Source organism: Stegodyphus dumicola, chromosome X1 (genome assembly GCF_044657685.1).
Source record: "Stegodyphus dumicola isolate Sdum_Otavi_A_Nest chromosome X1, ASM4465768v1".
NCBI lineage: Eukaryota > Metazoa > Arthropoda > Arachnida > Araneae > Eresidae > Stegodyphus > Stegodyphus dumicola.
The window spans coordinates 12,297,578-12,319,661 of NC_140780.1; the positions used below are offsets into that span (position 1 = coordinate 12,297,578).

The window sequence follows — 22,084 nt, forward strand, 5'->3', positions numbered from 1 at the left end:
TTTAATTTTTTAAAAAAAATTTAATTTAATTTAAAAAATTTTATTTAATACTAGACTTTATTTGCTTATTTCTCAAAATACTTCATTATTGGTATTTTCCTTTTAGACTTTTAATTTTTAATTGCTAATTTCTCAAGATAACATTTTATTGGTATTTCTTTTTGGACATTCTTCACTATGTATTTACTTTTGGTTTTGACTTTTACCCTTGCCTGCATGAATGACGAAACACGAATTGAATGACTGAAGAGTTAGGTTTGGAGGCAACTTCCCCTTGATAAGTCTGTCTCCTGCCTGCTCAACAGTCATTCACTTATGCATTTTTTAAGGAATTTTTTAGATTAAGTTTAATTTGCTAAATTGGTGAACTTATTTTTATGGTTTGGTTTCGCACTTGTTTTACTTATGCTATCTGAATTTAAATGATATTGTAGATTAGTTTGAAAATTAAATCATTTATATGTTTGCACATTTTTTTAATTATTTTAAACTTAAATTTGCTTTTTTACGTATATACATGTTTGTTAATATTATATACATATATATCGCTTGATGCCACGAATAATCGGAACAAAAAATATGATGCTTGTTCTCACAAAGTAAAGTAGTGAACAGGAATCCAGAGCACCGAAAACCCGAATACCAGAACCAGAAACATGGAATAATAAAGCTTCATGACGTTTCGGAGCAAATTAGCGAGATGTAAATTTCCAAAAACAAAATTGAACTCAAATCCGTAAGAAACGTCAAACGTGACTCATACACAAAATCAATTTTCAAACTTGTTGGTTTGAGTTATATGGATGTCAAGATTTTCAACTGAGTTTGCAGAACCATTAGGTTATAGTGAAGCGGGAAACATGGAAAATGTGCAATGCCTTCGCCGAGACTCGAACCTGGACCTCTCGAAGACGCGCCGAGTTTTCTAACCGTTACAGCACGAAGGCATGCTGGAAGGAGGGAGAAATACGAGGGACTGGAGATTAGATGACCCAATCGCCAAATCCTGGTGGTGAAGAATCATCATCCACCACCTTTTAGTCCGGGCTCCATTGTAGAGTCATTAGGTTATTTTGAAGCAGGAGATTTGAAAATGTGCAATGCCCTCACCGGGACTCAACCTGGACCTCTTGAATACGCACCGAGTGTGCTAACAATTACGCCACGAAGGCATGCGGAAAGAAGGAAGAAAATACATACTCTTATACATACTCTTAGTAATGGCGTAGCCCGTGTATGGTCATAGGGCAAACTTTGTTTTGCAAGGTGGACTGGACTGCGCCCTAGCAAGGGCAAGGGCAAGGGCAAGGGCAAACCAAAAACCCAAACCAAAAACCCAAACCAAAAACCCAAACCAAAAACCCAAACCAAAAACCCAACCCAAAAACCCAACCCAACCCAACCCAAGCCAAGCAAAGCAAAGCAAACTCTTATGAAAAATACCTTCTATCTTAAATATATTTATTTACTTATTTTATTGTATACACATTTTCCTACACCTTCTATATTATTTCATTTACTGCATTTATCAATTAATTTAGCTGTATTGTTACCATATCCTTTGCATTTTGAATTAGTATGTTGTCATTTATTGTCTAGTGTTGTTTCAATACTGTTAGTAATACGAATTATGCTGCACTATATAACACAATTTATCTGTGATCTCTATTACTTGCACATATTATTTACTGCATACTTAATTTGCAGTTTCTTCTGTATTGCATTTGTACTCATATTTATATCATTTGTATTAGTTAAGTACTGGTTCTTCATAAATGCATCTGTTCTGTACTGAATTTGTGTTGCATTCATATTTAACAGCATATTATAATTTTTGTGTTGCATTCATATTTGTGTTGCATTTATCTTCAATAATTTGTGTTGCATTTATCTTCAATAATTAGTGTTGCATTTATATTTAATAGCATATTATAATAGCATATTTAATAGCATATAGAATTATATTGCACTCATATTCAAATATTGCATTTGTACTAGTATTTATATCATCTGTATTAGTTAAGTAATGGTTCATAATATATGCATCTGTTCTGTACCGAATTTGTGTTGCATTCATATTTAATAGTATTTGTATTTCTTATGTGCTGATTTATATAGATTGCATTGTTACATACTGCATTAGTAATGCATTTGTCATGTCCTGCCCTTATCCTCATATTACATTCTTCATTTTTATAATGTGCTGATTCATCCTGATTGCATATATTATGCACTGACTTTGTATTGTCTATTATATACTGAATCTGTATATATTTCTATTCACAGTATTTGTTATGTGCTGAATTCTATTGATCACATTGTTATATACTGTATTTGTACTGCATTTGTAGTGTACTACCCTTATCTTTCTATTTATATTATTCATACTAGATATGTGCTGATTCATCTTGGTTGCATTTATTACATACTGAATTGTATTACCTCTCATATACTAAATTTGTATCGCATCTGCGCTGAATTTACATTACCTGTTATATTTTGCATTTATATGAGTTCATCTTGATTAGATTAATTATGCACTGAATTTGTATCACTTATTATATTTGTATTACTTGTTCTATACTGAATTTATAATGCATTTGTATTTATTTTATTCGTATTTGTTCTGTGCGGTTTTATCTTGATTGCATTTCTACAGCATTGAATTTGATTTACCTGTTATCTATTGCATATTGTCATTTGTAGTGTACTATTTATATTTATATTATTCGTATTGGTTAAGGGCTGATCCATTCTGATTCTATTTATTACGCATTGACTTTGTATTACCTGATTTATACTGACTTTTTATATTATTATTTATTTATTTATTTTTTGTATTGTATCGGTTATGTGCTGATTAATATTAACTGCATTCTCATATACTGAATTGTTCTATACTGAATTGGTAACGCATTTATAGTGTACTGCCCTTATACTTACTCATATTTCTATTACTCACATGCACTCATATCTTGGATTTGTATTTGTTATGTACCCATGCCATTACTTTATCCTCCCTAATGTACTCTGGCCTATTTAATATATTTAATTTTGATTCAGATTTAGTATTATTGTGATGTCATTAACCAGTAATAGGCCTATTCTGTCTTATCGTGATGCCCTTAACTTATAACACGCCCTCTGTGTTCTGTACTCATTTTCCTGTAACTTGTTTTATCTTGTAATCTTGTAATCTTTACCTCTTATTGTTAAATTTGTACAATCCTTGATATATTATTAATGTACTTAATTGTATCTCTCTATGCCCTTGTTTGGCCATGTAAATATTTCTTTTATAAATCTGACGCCTGGGCGACGAGGTGTGGGTCCCCTATGGGCCTTTGGTTCGTTGAACTGCCCTGGGTGGATCCGGCGTTGGGCTTGGTCTCTCTGTGCGCGGCTCTCATGTGGCCTCTTTGGCTGCTCTAGATCTTGGGGGGCGCGGTGCTGAACTGATTCACCCTATGGTAAAGGTACAGTGCTCGCGTCTTCCGTCAATGGAATGGAATGTATACACATTTTATTGTAGAGGTATTTTGGAAAATATGAATTATAAAATACCATCTGTTTCTTCATGATTCCTATTATTTTTCATTATACTAGTCTTAAGTTACTAGGGTCTTGTTCTTTGGTCTCTCGGAGGGTTGAACTTAGTTATTTGGGGCTGGCCGGTTGCTGGTTGCCCTCGTTTATGCTTGGTCGTGAGTGGGGCCCTATGACCATTGTAACTGTTCTTTGGATAGTTAGGCGAGTCGGGCTTCGCTCAATACTTTAGTACTTCATATACTCCCCTCTTTTTAAAGAGAGACTGGGGATTAGGGAACCTAATCGCGAAATTCTGCTGGTGAAGAATCATCATCAGCCACCATTTAGTTCAGGCGCCACTGTAGAATTATTAGGATTTTGTTTATGGTGGAGATGTGAATGAGCAATGCCCTCGCTGGGACACGAACCTGGACCTCTCGCGCCGAATATGCTACTGTTACACCAGGAAGGCATGTGGAAGGAAGGAAGAAACAGCATGTAAGTTAAATACAGCTAAATTGCTCATTATCCGGAAATTCTCATTAGTTCAGATAAACAAGTATTCAAAGAAATACATCGTTCATTAGGCGGATATAAATAAAATCAAATAAGCATCTGCAAACTAGTTCACATCTGGTTCTCAAATTTGTTTTAAAAGCACTTTTCTAAAAAATACACTAATAGCAGAATTACGTGTGAACCCCATAGAGGTATCCTTAAAGAGATGCATGCAGTTAGACTGAAATATCGCTACTCTCTCGAAAATAAAAACGGATGTGCCTTGAGAATTCAGTCCAAGATCTGGGGAAGTTTTCCCTTAAATATTTTTCTTTCCAGGTGGAAGAGACATAACTTAATGTGACCAGGTAAATAAATATCCATCTCTATTGGTTTGGAGGTCGATTTACATAGGTCCATCTTCTTCAAAGGGCAAAACATTCTGTTACCTACTACCAATCTAAGGGTTATATAAAATCTACGCCAGTGTACGGTAGTTTTTTATGTAAAGGAAAATATAAGCTATTTTGTCTTAGAAATCCTACACAGAGGCATCACTGAGGTAGCCCTTATGTTGCTTGCCATATCAAATGAAAAGAAATCTAAATTTAAATTTTTTTCTAATCCCTAATATTTCTTCTTTTAATATTAGTCAAACGAAAATCTTCATAGAATAAAATTTTAAAACTTGATAAAAAACTAGAAAGCTCTTTCTATATATGAGTCTGATTACGCACATTTATAACCAGATGTAGTTAATACATACTTTTAAAACCGTCAGAACCAATTTATTTCTAAATTTCTAATGTTAAGAAGTTTTTAAACTGAAAGACATCTAATTCTATCATTAATTCAAGAAAAACTACTTGTGTTTGTGTGTGGGGGGGATTTTATTCTCTAAGCCTATTTAATGTCCCGAAGGTACATATTGTGACGTTCTACGGGTTCGTGGATTTGAAGTGACTGATGACACTACTTGATGAAGAATCAAAAACACAATTTATTCGTCAGTATTACACAGGGCAGTTCTAAACACGCGTTATTACAGTCCAAAAATCTACGACAAACACGCTGAAACAATCAGTAGCACAGCCTTCAAGCTTTCGGGCTAAAAAACTGAAGACAGCTTCCCGGCAAAGCACTAAAGTACAACCCCCGACACGGTCCAGCACTCTCGGAGCTCCACTGAACTCAACGTACTCTGTACTCTCAAGATACTTTGCTACTCCGCGTACAGGCAGAATGCGTACAGCTTTTGACCTGCCTTCAGGAATTTTCGGGAAAACCGGTAAGAATTCGTTCTGGAATGTTCTCGCTCCTGATATGGCATGTCACTAAACGGGCGATTTCGCGCCAAATCTTGCAACCCAGCCTTTCCTTGTCACTTTCTGGCAACCCTAACCCGCTTGGCGGAGAGGCTATCTATCGCATCTCGGCATTTCGTAACAATATAAATTCCTTGGATTAATGATTTGCAGGAATTAGTTATCGAAGTTAACACAATTGAAAATATTTCTTTGATTTCCCATTCCGTTATTAAGTTTAACTTAATTTTATTACTGATCAAAGTAAAATATTCAGAAGGTATTTTTATTCTATTTCCATTTAATACCATAATATTACAAATAGCTTCCTTAGATTAAAGATTTGAAAGACACCCAGCTACTAAAGCTTCCGTCACAGTTTATAACTTCAAAGTACATTTTTCTAATTTCTTTAAACTTTCTCTTCCTCAATAAAGTTTAATCGAAAATTTTTAATACATTTGTATAGACATTAGGCTATTTTTAGGAAGCAGGGAAGATGAAAAATGAGCAAACGCCTTCGCCGGGAATCGAACCACCGACCCCAGGAATACTGGCCCAGCGTGCAGAACCACTACACTTCGAAAGCGCGCAAGGAAGCCGGGAGAAATACCTTATATACTCCCCTTTTAAAGGGCGACTAGGGATTTTTAGGAGACCCAATCGCCAAATCCTGGATGCAGAGAATCATCATCCAATACCCCTTTAGTTCGGGGGCCATTGTAGAGACATTAGGTAATTTGGAAGCAGGAAAGATAAAAAATTAGCAACCGCCTTCGCCGGAAATCGAACCACGGACCTCTAAAATACCGGCCCAGCGTGCAGAATCACTACACCACGAAGGCACGCTAAGAAGGCGGGAGAAATACCTTATACATTTACCCAACATTTAATAAGACTTATCTTTTGTAACAAACATTAAAATGAGGTATATTGCGAAAGCGTCCAACCTCAGAGCTCGGTTGAGCAATAAAAACAACAGTTAAAAACGGGGTATATTTTAAAATTCGTTTGTTCTACAGATACAGGAATTCTATCAGTCATTAAATTTTCTGCAAGCTTGAGTTACAAATTACGCGCATAAAAAACAAAACGAGAAAAACAGATTTTGCTTCCCAGTTCGAACTTTTAATGAAGCACTGTTTGAATTTATGGCGAGCAGTTATCTTATTCCGAAGCTGTCGGTGGCAACACGAAATGAGACACTTTGCGGAGGAAAATGGAGTAAGGATATTTAATGGAGGGAGGGACAATTTATTAACGGGTACAAGTGGAAACTGTTGGTAATGATGCATGCCGGTTGAATGATAGGGTGGGGAAGTGAAATGGTATACGACTTCAAATTCCTTCATTAGTTTGCGCAATTTTCGTTAGGGAAAAAATAAATTTCGAAGACGCTTTATTGAATGAAATATGATACAGCTCGCGAATATATCTCTAAGTCATGTGTACTGAGCATGGGATAATTTTAAACTGATTCTCTTTCACAAATTGGCATTCAACTTACTTTTTAATGGAAAATTGCTTGTATAAATAGGAAAAATGCTTAGACAAATAGGGAAAATGCTTGTTTAAATAGAGCTATAAAAGCGAAATAATATAGTATTTGGTTTTATAAAGAACATCTCTAAAGTGTCGAAAGGACAATGAGATATACTTTGTTTCTTACCAAAAATTGAACAAAATCGACTTAAACCGTCTTCGAATTTAAATGAAAACACACATAATTCATTTCGTATGCGCATAATGCATTTTGTCATGGTTCCAAAAGCTTGTAAAGTAAATATTTAAAAACATTTCAACAAAGTGCGAAAAGCGTTTCGTTTTTTAATATTTTATTAGTCCAAAGGGGCTTTTTGTCCCTGAAGGACTATTGTTTTCGTTTTGCGATTTTGCGTTGAAAACTTTATAAGGCTGCACCACTTTTCAAATCGTTTCCAACAGATACTATCGCCCTGTATTATACTTGAAGAAATTAAATAATGGAGAATCTGCATAAATGTATGTATGTTTCTCGCATTGTGATAAAACAGCGCTACTTAGAGCCATCCAATTTTGAATGACTTAATCCTACCGCAAATATGGGCATCTGAAAGTCCAAATTTGGAATTTGGTTTATATTCGATTTCATATTTGGTAAACATTTAACGAATTTTTAATTAAGAGACTCATTGATTTAAGAGCAAGCAATGGCAACACTCTTCGGGAAAAAATTGCGCGGAACTGTGTATCGGAAATTCTAAAGATATGCTCATTTTAAAATTATTTTGCGACATTGCTGTTGAGCTGCATTTTATGGTTTATGTGCAAAGAACATGATATTTAATAAATAAAGGTAACACACAAAACGTTAAAAAAACGCCCCTTTGGACGTAATTTAAAATCTGAAACCTTTCAGATTTTTTCATTTTACTTTTATTTATTTATCACCAGAGGTCCTATTAATCTCGGTCTTTATATGTGTCCGTACCACTTTTCAAATGTGTTAGCACTACGCAAAGCGTAAGATGTTTATCTTTCAAATTTAGTAAAAGTACTCAGGTATTTAAATTAAATTTGTTGCCGTACGATGGCGGGCTCGAATATTTTTCTAGTATACTTTCTCTACGGTGCTTCTCAGAAACTACTAAAAAATAACTCTTTTGCTCTCGAGAAACATTTATCACACAACTCTAACTAAAAAGGAAGAACATACGTTTTTTGAACAAAAGGAAAAAGACTTAAACCTGTTGCCACTAAAACGTAAGTGAAATATAATTAAAACTACTAGATCAATGTTTATACTCTCGCTCACAAATTAGATATTGAAATGTAAAGATGCAGTTTCCAACAGTTGCCACGGCAAGATTAAAATAAATTATCTTCCCCGTGCCAGTTTTTTTGCTATTTTAGAAAACGAAATATACGTATTTTTTAATATTTAAGCTCTGTTATTCATTAACAAACAGAGATTTAGGAACAACAAATTCAGCTCATTATATCTTTCATTAATTTTTACCTGGACCAGCAAAATTCTTCTTTAGAATTAATTTAAATACTCTATTTAGAATATTTATTTGGGTTGATGGCAGTGCCAGAGACTAGTTATTTGAAAAGCGAAACAGGCAACGAAAGTGAGATTCGAGACTAAGAGCACTTTTGGGTTAAAACACGAATGGCAACACTGAAACGGTATCGTCATTTCTAAAGATATGTTGTTTTTAGAAATGTTGTGATTTTGCTCTTGAATTTTATGTGGCGTAAGTGGGAAAAAATTGATATTTAATAATAAAGTTAAAAAGATAAACCGCTGTTTAAGTCATCTTGTTAAGAACACGGAACATTGATACGATGAACTGAGAAAAAGACTGAAAACAAATAGGAAAATATATAGTAACACTTCACACCCTATCGAGAATTCTAAACCATTCGCTGGCTTTATTTTTTTTAAATTTTATTTTAACTTTTATGTTGCGCAAATGCGAAAAAAGGGATGTTTAACAATTAAATTTAAAATACACAAAAACATTGTGTCAACAGCAGTGAGTAGACAGATAAACTCAACAAACAATAGCTCAACAACAGTATAAAATACCTTAACGAGCCCCTGGTGCAATGTTAAAATTTAATTAATTTTTAGATTTATTTTTCCTTCATTGCGAAAGACAATTTAAATCTGCCTTTGATTTCAGATGAAAAGAAGCGCACTGCATTTCAGTTAACTGTGAGAAATGTTTTTGAAAAAATTTCAACTTAAATTTCAGTTCAGAAAACTTATATATTTTGGTAGACCCCCAAAATTTTCCCCATCTACCGATATTTCGTTTCAATTGTAATCCCAAATGTGTTAGTGCGAAACATTGTAGAGTCATTAGGTTAATTGGACTGAGGTTTTTAGGAGACCCAATCACCAAATCTTGGGTGCGGAAAATAATCATCCAACACCCTTTTAGTTCGGGAGCCATTCTAGAGACATTAGTATTTTTTTGGAAAAGCTGGAGAGATGAAAAATGAGCAACTGCCTTCGCCGGGAATCGAACCACAGACCTCTGGAATACCTGCCCACCGTGCAGAACCGCTACACCACGAAGGCACGCTAGGAAGGTGGGAGAAATACTTTATAATATCATAAATATTAGTCTTTACCTGTATTATCAATCAAAATTCGCTACATTTTTAAGACTAATTTAAATGTGATTTGAATGTACATTACTTTTAGCTGTATGTCAAGAGCTTTATCACTATGTAATTTCTGAATACTGTATTTTTGCTCTCTATGGCAAAACTCGCATTGTCCCGAATATATGATGTTCATTTCGCCTCATATTAACCGCCTGAAAATTCACTGTAATACAAAAAGCATAGGGTTCTCTATATATTTGTTACAATTATATATATTTGTTACTACTTTTTAAGTTATGCTGAATTACGGTAAAATCCCTGTTAACCGGCAATATCAAAATAACGACACTTTTGAAAGTTTAAACTCAAATCACGACTTAGGCCTGTGAGTTATGGAAGTCTATAATGGGCTAACAATCAGAAGTTTTAAATACGCAAGCTATTTTGTAACTTTTCTACCGATTAATCTACCATGTCTTATGCAACTGGTGAATAAAAGAATTATCCAGAATTTAAAGATGAACTACTGATCTCTTTTTATGAATCTATGTGTGAATTTTGAAAGTAGTGTCCACGATTTTAAGAAGCATTATGGAGTGATGAACGCCATACGTACTTTGTATCTTTCCTGAAAAGATATAATCAACATTACTTTAAATCGCTTTTGATGTAAAGTGTGGTCTAGGATCATGTTCGAAGAAGACAAGTCCAGTGAAAAAGATACTTTTGGGTTTTAAAATAAGTCGGAAAATTTGAGAAGATTAGTTTCATGTGGAGGAGAGGAAGGTTTAGATAGGGGCAGACAATTCTATTCCCATTGCACTTTTTCTAGATGACGACGAAAAAATCGGACATGTACTAGGAAAGGGAGAAAGAAGATGAGGAGGTCGAGGATGAAAATGAAGACAAGCAGAACAAGACATTGAAGTGAAAGGAAGTGATGAATTGCAAGACTTTCTTACGATTTGCGAAGAAATGTTCATCTATATCCCAACATGATGTTATGAAGCTTCATAGTACACAAAGCGAGTTTTTAAAACCATGACAACTATCCTGTAAACAGGCAGATATTTGGAGTTATATGCATCATACTCAGAAGTTCCTAACGTTCATGTCAGAACAGGCCCACCTGCGCTTAACCTCGTACTTCGTTCCGAGAGATTGAGCTGGCTGAATAGGTCTTTTTTGTGTTTTGCTCCATGTGTAAAGTAGGTTTCCCTTAGAAAGTCCTCCGGAAAGGCATCCCTTCCCTTAGGCAGGTAGCCCTCGAGGTTTTGCCACAATAAAATAAACCGTACCAACTCCTGTGGTAATAAAGATGGAGCATTAAGATATTGTTTAATTTTGGTTTTGTGACATATAAAATCATGTTACGCGTTTTAATTTAAACAATCGGTACGATTTTTAGACCAAAGGGATTTGAGTACTGCAGGACTATAACTTTCGTTTTGGCATTTTGCGTCGGACTCCTATATATGTCGTTTAACTTTTCAAACTGTTGCCACAAAATCTTAAAAGACCTGCATTATATTTGAAGAAATTAAATAATGAAAAATCTGCATAAATGTATGTATATTTCTTGCATTGTGATAAAACAACGGTATCTAGAGCCATCCAATTTTGAATGACATAATCCTACTGCGAATATGGGCATCTGAAATCCCAAATTTGAAATTTGGAATTTGTTTTATTATCGATATCATATTTTGTAAACTTTTAACGAATTTTTGAGTAACAAACTCAATGATTTAAAAGCGAGCAATGGCAACACTCTCCGGGTGGGGGGAATTTTTTTTTATCTCCAGCGCGTCGAACTGTGTATCGGAAAATCTAAAGATAGCCTCATTTTAAAATTATTTTGCGACATTGCTATTGAACTAAATTTTATGGTTTAGGTGCAAAGAACGTGATATTAAAGGTAACGCCCAAAACGTTAAAAAAACGCCCCTTTGGGCGTAATTTAAAATCTGAAACATTTCAGTTTCTTTTTTATATTATATATTTATTTGTGGCCCGATATCTCAGAACAATATGTTATGCGTGTGATTATGGCAAAGCCTCGAGGGTTATCTGCCTAAGGGAAGGGATGCCTTCGTGGAGGGCTTTCTAAGGGAAACTGGCTCGTATACACGTTACACATGGGAAAAACCAGGAAAAGGCCCATGCAGCCAGCCCGTTCGCGGGATTCCAACCTCGGACCGAACTATCAGTGTTCAGCGACCGCTCGGCCGCTGGTTCGCCTATCTCAGAACAAACAAAAGGTTATGCAGGCATAGCTTCCACTGCTAACATGTGGATTTTCATGAACTACTTGTTTCTCAGACTATTATGCCCTGTTATATTAATAGATTTTTTTAAACATCAGCAATATTTGGGAACAGTTTATATTATGTTTGCTTCTGAATGCTTTAGCTCATATAGTATTATACTTGTTTCTAAACGCTTTAGTTTACATTATACTTGTTTCTGAAAAACAGAGATAATTCCTCCTTTTTCTTACGAAATACAGTGGATTTTTTTAAATCAATGATCTAATGAAACCTATGTTTTTAGCATCACAGGTGCTGATACTTACTTACTTAGTCTTTGTTCTCACCCTTTTGTTAGTATAATTTTTGTGTACGTATCACTTTTCAAATAAAAGAATGCTGGCACCAAATTCTATCGCCATGTATTATTTTTAAAGAAATAACACAGCGAACATAAAAATAGTATGGTACAGTTTAAACACTATATCGAGAATTCTAAAATTATTCTGTTTTTGAACATCTTAGTGTTGAGTTGATTTTTACTGTTGCGTTTTATATTTTACTGTTGATTTTTACGATTCTTAATGAATAAAGCTCTAAAGACCAGAAAAGCTGTGTTTTTACCAATCTAACAATAGATTGGTAAACTGCGAGCTGAGCGAGAGCTTAAAAACCTTATTATTATTATCATTATTCTGCAACATTATTGACATTCTAATTGAAAATAATGCATTTATAACATGAGCAATTTAATATTTATTTTGACAAATAACACATCACACGTCTATCATTGACTAACTCGTTTGTATTGTACTTGGAATTGATAATTGATAATTGCAAACTAATATACCGATTTTTAAATTAAAGGTAAGGGATTTATAATAACGATTTGGTTAATGTCATTAACGGCACAGCCTCGAGGGCTATTTGCATGAGGGCAGGGATGGCTTCGTGGAGGACTTTCTAAGGGAAACTGGCTCATATACACGTTACACAAGGGGAAAAACACGAAAACACTCATGCAGCCAGCCCATTTGCGGGACTCGGACCGAACTACCAGTGTTTAACGACTTTACCGCTCGGCCGCTAGTGAGCCTTTTATAATAACGAGTTTAAATTATTAATAACGTCATTCTAACAAATAGCTATTCCGTTATTTACATAACTTTATTATGAATAACCAATTTTCATTATCCTCCTTAAAATCGTTACGCACTTCATAACTTAAATACTCAATAAATATATGATAGACGGAGCAATGAATTTATTTTACAATATGCAATTAAAAGAATAAAAATTAAACTGAACTAGTATAGAATTTTAGATTCATTTTAAAAAGCAATTAAAAGAACAAAAAATTTAACGGAATTTTTTATTTGTTTTACAGTTCCCTTCTGTTATGTAAAAGTAATTTTCCACGAAGAAGTATACCAGTCTTTATTACCTTGGATACTTGGATTGATACATCAGAGTACTATGCATATGACGCAGAAACGATGCAATGAAGTGCCCGTACTTTAGAAAGATATGCAAATAAATGTCCCAGAGTAGTGTTTCCCAGAATTAAAATGCCTTTCAAGAAAAAATACTCGAAACCCAGTAAGTTTGAAGCCCTGTTTAGCGTAAGAAGCAGCATCCATGGACCAGTTTCTCTCTAAATTTTTCATTTTCTCCCACTGTAACAACCTCCGAGCAAACACTGCCATTAAGCTCTGATAAGAGATAAGGTTGTACAAACTCGCCCACGCACTTACTCAGTTACGGTTAGAGGGATCGCGAATTCTTTACTGCTACCCGAACACGCTACGCTGTTTTATTACTGCATTAAAAGCTGCTACACCTCTTACCGAGACAGTATTTAGCAGTATGACTCCTACAGGAAAGGACGTAGACGTTCGCCCGCGTGATATATGAAAGGAAAATTTAATTTTCTACCGTTGCCAATGATGGGTTAGAAAAACTTAAAAAAATAACACCGACTTCTTTCGAAGATTTAGCAAATGTTCACGAGGAGCGAAACGCGGTCAGATGAGTGTAATAAAAACGAGACTCAATTAAAATGGATTTTTTTTAACCAATTAAATGCTAGATATCGGGGGATTTATATGTTTCCCACGAAAAGAAATGATATTTTACCAAAAAGAAAATGTGATATTATTTTGACTCGAAGTAAAGGAAGAATTACATCGTAGAAATACTTTAATCATAACTTTTACCGTCATTACTTTTATGTAAATAAGTTAGACAGTATTATGTTTCAAAAAGGAATAAAAATCCTGTTTGGAGAATATTCTAGAAAAGTAGTTCTTTGGAAGTTCTAGGCAAGTTTTTTGGAATTTAATTAAATATAGCTTGCTTCTGTGCAAGCGTTAGATATTTAATTATATCACCTTTAGAAAGGTTTCCATTTTTGTATTGATGAAAAAAGAAACTCAGGTAAAAAGGAAAGGGATTTATAAATAATTTATAAAATTCTTTCATTCCAAGAATTTTCATTCGCTTTTTATTGCCGGTTACTTAATTATTTCTTCAAACTGTCCTCTTTAAATGTTATTAAATTTATCGAGTTATTAAATTAAGACTTTTCATTTAAAATTTTATGTCTGTAGAAATACTCTTTTTAAGATTTCATTCAAGTTTTTATTTACAATATCACCGTATTTTCCTCAATTTGTTTCTTAATTTATTTTTTCTGTAGTACTCAAAATAAGAAAAATCATTTACTAATAACTAACGTTGCCCTTTTATCAATTTCTTCCTGAAATGTTTTCTTTCGATTTACATTATCCACATATTTTTAAACATCTGCTCATTCCCCAAATGTTTTTATTTCTGTAATACTCAAAATAATAAAAAATCATTTAATAATAATCATCATTACCATAATTCCTTCATGTAGTAATAACAACATAAATAATTATTACTGTAATAATTTCTTTCTGCGTGTTTCTTCCTCTAGTATTAAACTGAAAAATAGGACAAATTTTTACCGTAATAATACTCCCTGTACTAATAACATCACTAATAACTATTTCTGTAATTAGTACTTCTTCCTATACTAATTATTACTATAATAATTTCTTCTTGTACTTCCTATATATGTTTCCTGCCATTTTCCCTGAAAATAATGATTTTTATGGTTTATGTTTTTAGTTTTTAGGTAATATGGATTTGGATTTTTTTTTATCTTGAAATGAATCCTATCCTCGCAACGGTGGTTTTCACATTCGACTCAACTGTTGGCTTGAAATGAATCGGACAGTGTGGTGTACCCTGGGCAGAGTTCTCAGCGATGAAACGATAAAATTAACGATAAGTTCTGCTATTCTGAACTAATATTTATTTTGTCTTTGTCACCTTCTTTGCGAACATAGTATACGTCTTTCTTTTGCGGGACTATTTTGGCAGCATTTTTGGTGAAGAGATGAACAAATGCTCAATGTCATCATTTCATGAATGCATAATTTGTAAACCTGCGAGATTTGGTGCAAAAATGTCTTTTTTAATTCATCAGCGTTGTATACAGCCAAGTAAACTACTAATGTGGTGTTAGGAATTCGATTGATAGTGTCGAGAAAGTACCAAAATATATAAAAAATGAAAAGCCTTTTCTTTTATTTCATTTAATACCGCTCTTTATTTATAATTTTTTAAGAGAACTCACGAAAACGAGGAGAAAAAAATTGAGCACTTAATTAAAAATTTCAAAAAAAGAAAACACGGTTGTTTCTTGAATTATGCGGTGGTTATTCCACGCAGATAAAAATCCGCCTGTAATTCTCAGGCACTCAAACTTTTAACTACAAACAGCTTTACTGCTAAAATACCCAGTAGATTAATGAAATTTTTGACCATTTTTTAAACGCAGCTTGAATAAATAATCTCTTTTGTCATATTTTTATTTTTTTGACTAATATTATAGACGAAGTAAATATTCACAAAGGCAAAATATACACAGGTGTGCAAAAATTAAGGACGAAGTCGAAAAATTAGCATATCAGCTGAACGAAGAGGCAGAGCGGACAGAAAGACCAATCAGGAGATTAAGTAAGGTGATGTACGGTAGCACATGCGCAGATATGCAGGTAGACGTAACGGGGGAGTGTCTGAGTAGTATAAAGCATGTTGTCGGTGTAAGATCAGTATTTCTGGCAAAGAGAATGCACGCCGTATAGCAGTTAAAATCAGACCGAGTTGCTGCCTCAGCGAGAAATGGCGAATAATCAATCTGTTAGACGACATCTGGATGCTTTTACCCGAGGTCGAATCATTGGGAAGTTGGAGGAAGGCCGCAGTGTGACAAGTGTGGCTGCAGAGTTCGGAATTGCTCAAATCATCGTTTCACGACTTTGGAGACAATTTCAAACTACAGGAACAGCTATCCGGGGGTTTAGTAGTGGTCGTCCACGAGGAACCACACCCGGAGATGACCGGTATATTGCCTTACAAGCCAGAAGAAACAGGCGGCAGACAGCGGGAGAAATCGCTAGACACAACGACACAGGCGACTGGTCGACCGATATCGCGTTTTACCGTGGCCAGAAGACTGCACGGTGGTGGTCTGTTTGCTCGACGCCCTGTACGGTGTGTACCTCTAACGCCTGCCCATCGGAGAAGGCGTTCTCTGTGGTGCCGGGAACACCGGAATTGGAGAAACAATGAATGGGGATGAGTACTCTTTACAGATGAGAGCAGATTCAGTCTGAGTAGCGATTCTCATCGCATTCTCATCTGGAGAGAGCGAGGAAGCCGCAATCATCCCTCGAAAATCATTGAAAGGGAGAGGTATGGAGGTGGCGGTGTTCTCGTTTGGGGAGGCATCATGCTTGGTAGTCGTACAGACCTTCCCATCTTCGACGCAGGTTCAGTCAACGGGCCCGTTATTGTAACGAGATTCTTCTACCATATGTGTGTCTTTTTAGAGGCGTTATGGGTCCGCAGTTCCTTTTCATGGACGACAATGCACCATGTCATAGCACAGTAGCTGCCGAACAGCTCTTAGAGAGTGAGGATATTGAACGTATGAATTGGCCGGCACGATCTCCGGATCTCAATCCCATCGAGCATGCATGGGATTTTCTACGCAGACGCTTGGCAGCTCGTACCTTACCACCAGTAACGATTCCGGAGCTTCGATTAGCACAGCAAGACGAATGGGCAGCAATGTCTCAACAACTCATTGACACCCCCATTCTCAGCATGGGCAGACGCTGTGAAACCTGCCTAGCAATCAGGGGAGATCATATCCTCTATTAAAGACCGGATGTTTCTTGCTGGACACCCATCACAGGGATGTTTTGGCCTTCAGTCGCATTGCGCTCCATGCTACTTTTTCAATAAAGCTTCTTTTTATCCCTCTGATTTCTCTTTTAGTAAGTGTTGCTTACATTACTCATGTCCCTACGTATTGGGGATCTTACGGTATTAAATGTGTTGATACGGAAAGCTTTTGTAGAAAGTTATATTGAAAAAACCGTCTCCTCCTTAATTTTTGCACACCAGTGTATATAATAATAAAGTAACTCTCTTACCAAGTATTATGACCACAGCATTTAGGTTACATATATCAGGAATTCTTACCTGAAAATAGAAAATTTAAACATTAGTTTAACTAATTTCCCATATAAATGTATTAAACAACAACTGAAGCTGTACTGTTACTTAAATATGCATATTCAGAAATAATAATAACCCCATTTTCTCCTTTTCCCATCAAGACTTCTGCTGTAAGATGGAAGAAGAAAATTGAGTTATTATACATGAGCGCTTATTTTCTGACGAACACTACTTGGTAACTACTATTCGAAACTACTGCAGAACCAGCTAATATAATATAATTTGCAATATGTTACTGAATTAGTCTTAAGTACAGCAAGTAATATGAAATTCTCCAACCTGCGTCTTTTAGAAATCCGTCAAAAAGTTTCAATGCTATCGATTTGTAACATTTGCCATATATCTTGTTATGGCACTTGTTAATCGTCAACACATAATCTCTTTAATTTATGTTCCAGTGGGATTCTTAAATAAGCAATTCTCAAAGCGTTTTTCATTCGGTCAAAATTTTAAATTAACTTTTGTATTTAACCTATCCCGAATTGTTTAAAGACTTGAGCAATTTCTAAGCGCTAAGAAATAATTCATTTTATTTTTATAAAATGAATGTTATTATTTGTATTAGTTCATTTACTTTAAAAATAAAATTATTATAGTTATTTTTATATAGTGATTCCATAAGTATATTTGCTATAAATTAAAATACATTTATAGTATAATATATCTAATTGTTATGAATATTTATAGCATTATTGCAAATAAAAAAAGTTTGAGATCTCATACATTTCGCATAGTCCCCCAGCGGCCGAGCGGTAAAATAACTGAACATTGGTAGTTCGGTCCCATGTTCGAAACCTGCGAACGGGCTATTTGCATGGGTGTTTTCATGTTTTTTTTCCCCATGTGTAACGATTTAATACGAGCCAGTTTCTCTTAGGAAAATCCTCCACGAAGGCATCCATTCCTTCCGTGTACTGCTTTGAAGCGGAACAGGTAAATAATAATAATAGTAACATATTGCCCATCTAATACCAATTTCTTAGTTTTTAATCCTTTGCTTGATTCACCCGAGCTACCTTGGTATGAGAATACCATCACTGGTATTGCGTTAGAGGTAATGGTGCGATACTAGAGATAAATACCTCCAGTGTTTATTGAAAAGCATATTTTCTTTCCCTCCCCCCCCCCATCAAAGTGACTGCTAGCAATCAATTCTACAAACAGTATTACCGTAACCACAAGAATTTTCAACTTCTGTAAGTGCCAAGCAGGGAAACTAGCTTCATTTAAAGCAGATGAAAAAATTTTCCAGACCGGTTTTTCACTATGACTGCTTACCACTGCAAAATATAATTCATTTCGTTTAGCTACCTTTTAAGGGATTAATTCATTTTATTTCTAGAACGAAGAAACCATTTGTTCACTTTCGAGAAACTATAAGGGATGCACGTGTGGGGCAAATATCTTTTAAAAGCATAAAGATATAAGTCAGCATTCCCAAACATCCTACAAATACATTTAAATGTTTAAAAAAAAAGCTCAAAAGTGACTTGAGCGATATTTTACGCAGCTCGAATCAAACCGCATAGCAATGTAGAACTAACTCGGCTCTATGCAACGGTTTTACTAAGAGCTGGTACTTGCTTTGTTATCGGTTGTGTCATTTTTCGGAAATGAGCTTTCAGAAAATCGCCATCCACTTTGGCCGTTTTCGAAATATTCTCAAAAACCTGATAGACAGAGCACTTAAATTTTGCATTAAAGGCTCCACGCTGTTCTGGAATGTCCTGTACTGGTCTAAAGATCAAGCGAACGGAGCAGAGTGGAAGATAAGTAAGCCTTTTAGTAAGAGCTGATAGCAGAAGTGCAACAATAGCGGCATGAACCTAAGTGATACGTGCGATCAGATTTCAAAACTGAAACTGTTCAGGAATGAGTCAATATTGTTGCGTGCGTACGGGTTCGTAATAGATTGAATGCACTATCAAAAGAAATATAACAGCTGGAATTTTCCTCAGAGATATTCGTACAAGTGTTCACAATACCACGCAATATAATATTAAGTAGTTATGCCTCAAACTATTAAAAACGTTAAAATACAACTCAATGCACAAAGAAAGCTAATCTGATCTCACGCTGAACTCGCAACAATAACAACAGCAGCTAACTAAACAACTAAGCTGAGATGTTCTATCTCCGGCTTTTTACAGCTTTCAATCCGTCGCACGAAATTGCCAGCAATTTCTGTTTCTCGAGATTTCTAGAAAGTAATAAGAGGAATTAACTACAGTTACAGCTAACACAGTAGCAAATTACACTTATTCAGTTTCAATACTAATTTCAGAGATATCCATTTAATCTTACATGCACGTGCTCCTGCACTTTTACGTTTCGCGCATAGCTTTCTATTAAAATTTGTCTCGCGCTGCATTGCACGGGAAAATGCAACAATTTTAATTATAATTCTACTGAAGTTGTAGAGACATTAGGTATTTTTGAAAGCAGGCAAGATGAAAATTGAGCAAACGCCTTCCCCGGGAATCGAAACACGGACCTCTGGAATACCGGCACAGCGTACAGAACCGTTACACCACGAAGGCGCGCTAGGAAGGCTGGAGAAATACCTTATAAATTTAGCTACCTAAATGAAACATTCCTAACAATATTTATTTTGTATGTTTAGCAAATGAATAAACATTTATATAAAAAGTATTAGCAATGAATAAAACAATAGTAGAAGTACATATATCGCCTTGAAGGTGCACGTGTTTTTCGAAACACAATTAGATGTTGATAATGCCATTTTCTGGAGTCTAGTTTGTAAAATTTCAGCAGGATCGGAGCAAAAGTGCAAATTTGTATGAACTGTACATGCACATATAAACGAACAGTCTTCTTTATTTTTATGGAAAATTTTATATTAATTGCGTTCGTTTCATTTCGGAGGACCATTTAGTTATTCATAAGACGTGAAATGAATCTGCATACACTGTTTTTAAATCGGTTAGGAACCGCACACACGATTTAGTTATCTCTGTGTGGTCCGCCGCCAGGAGATAAATGAAAATACTCTAGTGCGACCCTTGATGAAGCAAGGGTTATCTAGATGACTGCAAAAGCAGAAAGCTCTGCAGACAGTCTAGCCAAAGAGGCAGCTTCAGGCATGCAGATACTCAAGTCAATATCCCATGCCTATTTCATATCTAAAGAAATGCCTGGAATTGAAGGCCATTGGACGGTGGCAAGAGGAATGGGACCAGGGTTCAACCGGCCGACGAACGCAGTATCACATAGCGTATGTGGACACTGACCGTATCATTTCCAATCCTCAGCTCGTTCGATTTATCACTGGCCGTGGTTCATTTTCGCAATATTCTGCAAAACGCGAACTCAGCTATACTGAGTTCTGCTGCTGCGGAGATATTGGGTCTCCAGAGCATTACCTGACCACTTGTCCATTGGCATCTGATCTTCATATTCAGCTGCCAAGTACCAACAAGCAGGCATTCTGAAAATTTATTAAATTATTTAAAGCAGAGATATCTGATTACAAAGATTATCAATTTAAGGGACAAACTGTCTGCGCAGCGCATAGACTTATGTCAGACAGCGTAAATTCTCCTGCTGTCATAAACGTATGCTCCATATGGATTATATGCAAATTTGTATCAGTATTATAACAGTCTTACATCAGCTAAGTAGTGCACCAGTATTAATCAGTATTGTGTCAGTATTAATACCAGTAAAGTATTGCATCAGTACTGTAACAGTTAAATATTGTATATGCATATTTGTATCAGTAATGTAACAATCGTATATGAGTAAAGTATTGCATCGGTGTATCAGTCTTGTATCAGTAGTGTATCAGTAGTGTATCAGTCATATTTGCATCAGTAAATATACCAGTAATGTAACAGTAATGTGTCGATAATGCATATGTGATGTGTTAATTCGCAATAGCTTGAGTCTTTGTAACGTGTTATTCAGTGGTTTTATTTACCGACTTGTACAAAATCATTCCCATTTACAATTAATCAGTATTATATGAGTATTAATACCAGTAAAGTATTGTATGAGTATTAATGTTAGTAAAGCATTGTATATGCATGTTGCATGAGTAATATAACAGTCTTACATCAGTAAAAGTATTGTATCAGTATTATATCATCAGCCTTGTATCAGTAGTGCATCAGTTATTTTTCATCAGCAATGTACAAGTAATGTCAGTAGAATATTGATCTGTGATACTTTAATTCGAAATATTTTGAGTCTCTGTAACGTATTATTTCGTGGATTTATTTACCGACTTGTGCAAAATCGTTCCCATTTAATCAGTATTCATAATCAGTGTTATATCAACGAATTAGTACTGTAGCAGTATTAATATCAGTATCAGTAATATATCAGCTTTGTATCAGTTCTGCATCAGTCATGTTTTCATCAGTAATGTCCAGTAATATATCTTGAATATTAATCTGTAACTCTGTAGCATGTTATTTGTCGTGCACGTTGAATACCTTTCAGGTGGCATTATGTATTTTGGAGGGGTGCTATAGATAGTGGTGGACGTGGTGCTATACTGATTTAACTGTTTGGTAAAGGGATAGTGCCCACGTCCTCCGTTCTCTCTCTTTATTTATTGTTATAGAAAACGAAGTAAACAAAAATACAGCCCTTTTGCGGTCAATGCAAAGAAAGTTTCAGAAACGGTTTTATGATTGTCGCACAAAGGGAAATTAAGAAGAGTGGAAAAACTGTTAAAATTAACTCAATGTACTATCGAGAGAAAGTTTTACATCCGATATTTACATAACAAATTCCATTCCAATTTTCTTTTTATCCCAAAAG

At 35.1% G+C, this 22,084-nt stretch overlaps 1 protein-coding gene across 8 annotated transcripts in view; it reads right to left on the reverse strand.

The window, feature by feature from the left end:
• The window catches only part of LOC118200157 (fasciclin-1-like), a 680,498-nt gene that overhangs the window by 248,363 nt on the left and 410,051 nt on the right, over positions 1–22,084 (reverse strand). For 2 of the 8 annotated variants that reach the window (XM_085807026.1, XM_085807027.1), the window contains exon 2: positions 17,212–17,260. The exons of the other annotated variants lie outside the window; for them this stretch is intronic. The gene's annotated coding sequence lies outside the window, so the exon portion shown is untranslated. The remainder of the gene's footprint in view (positions 1–17,211; positions 17,261–22,084) is intronic. 8 annotated transcript variants of the gene reach the window in all.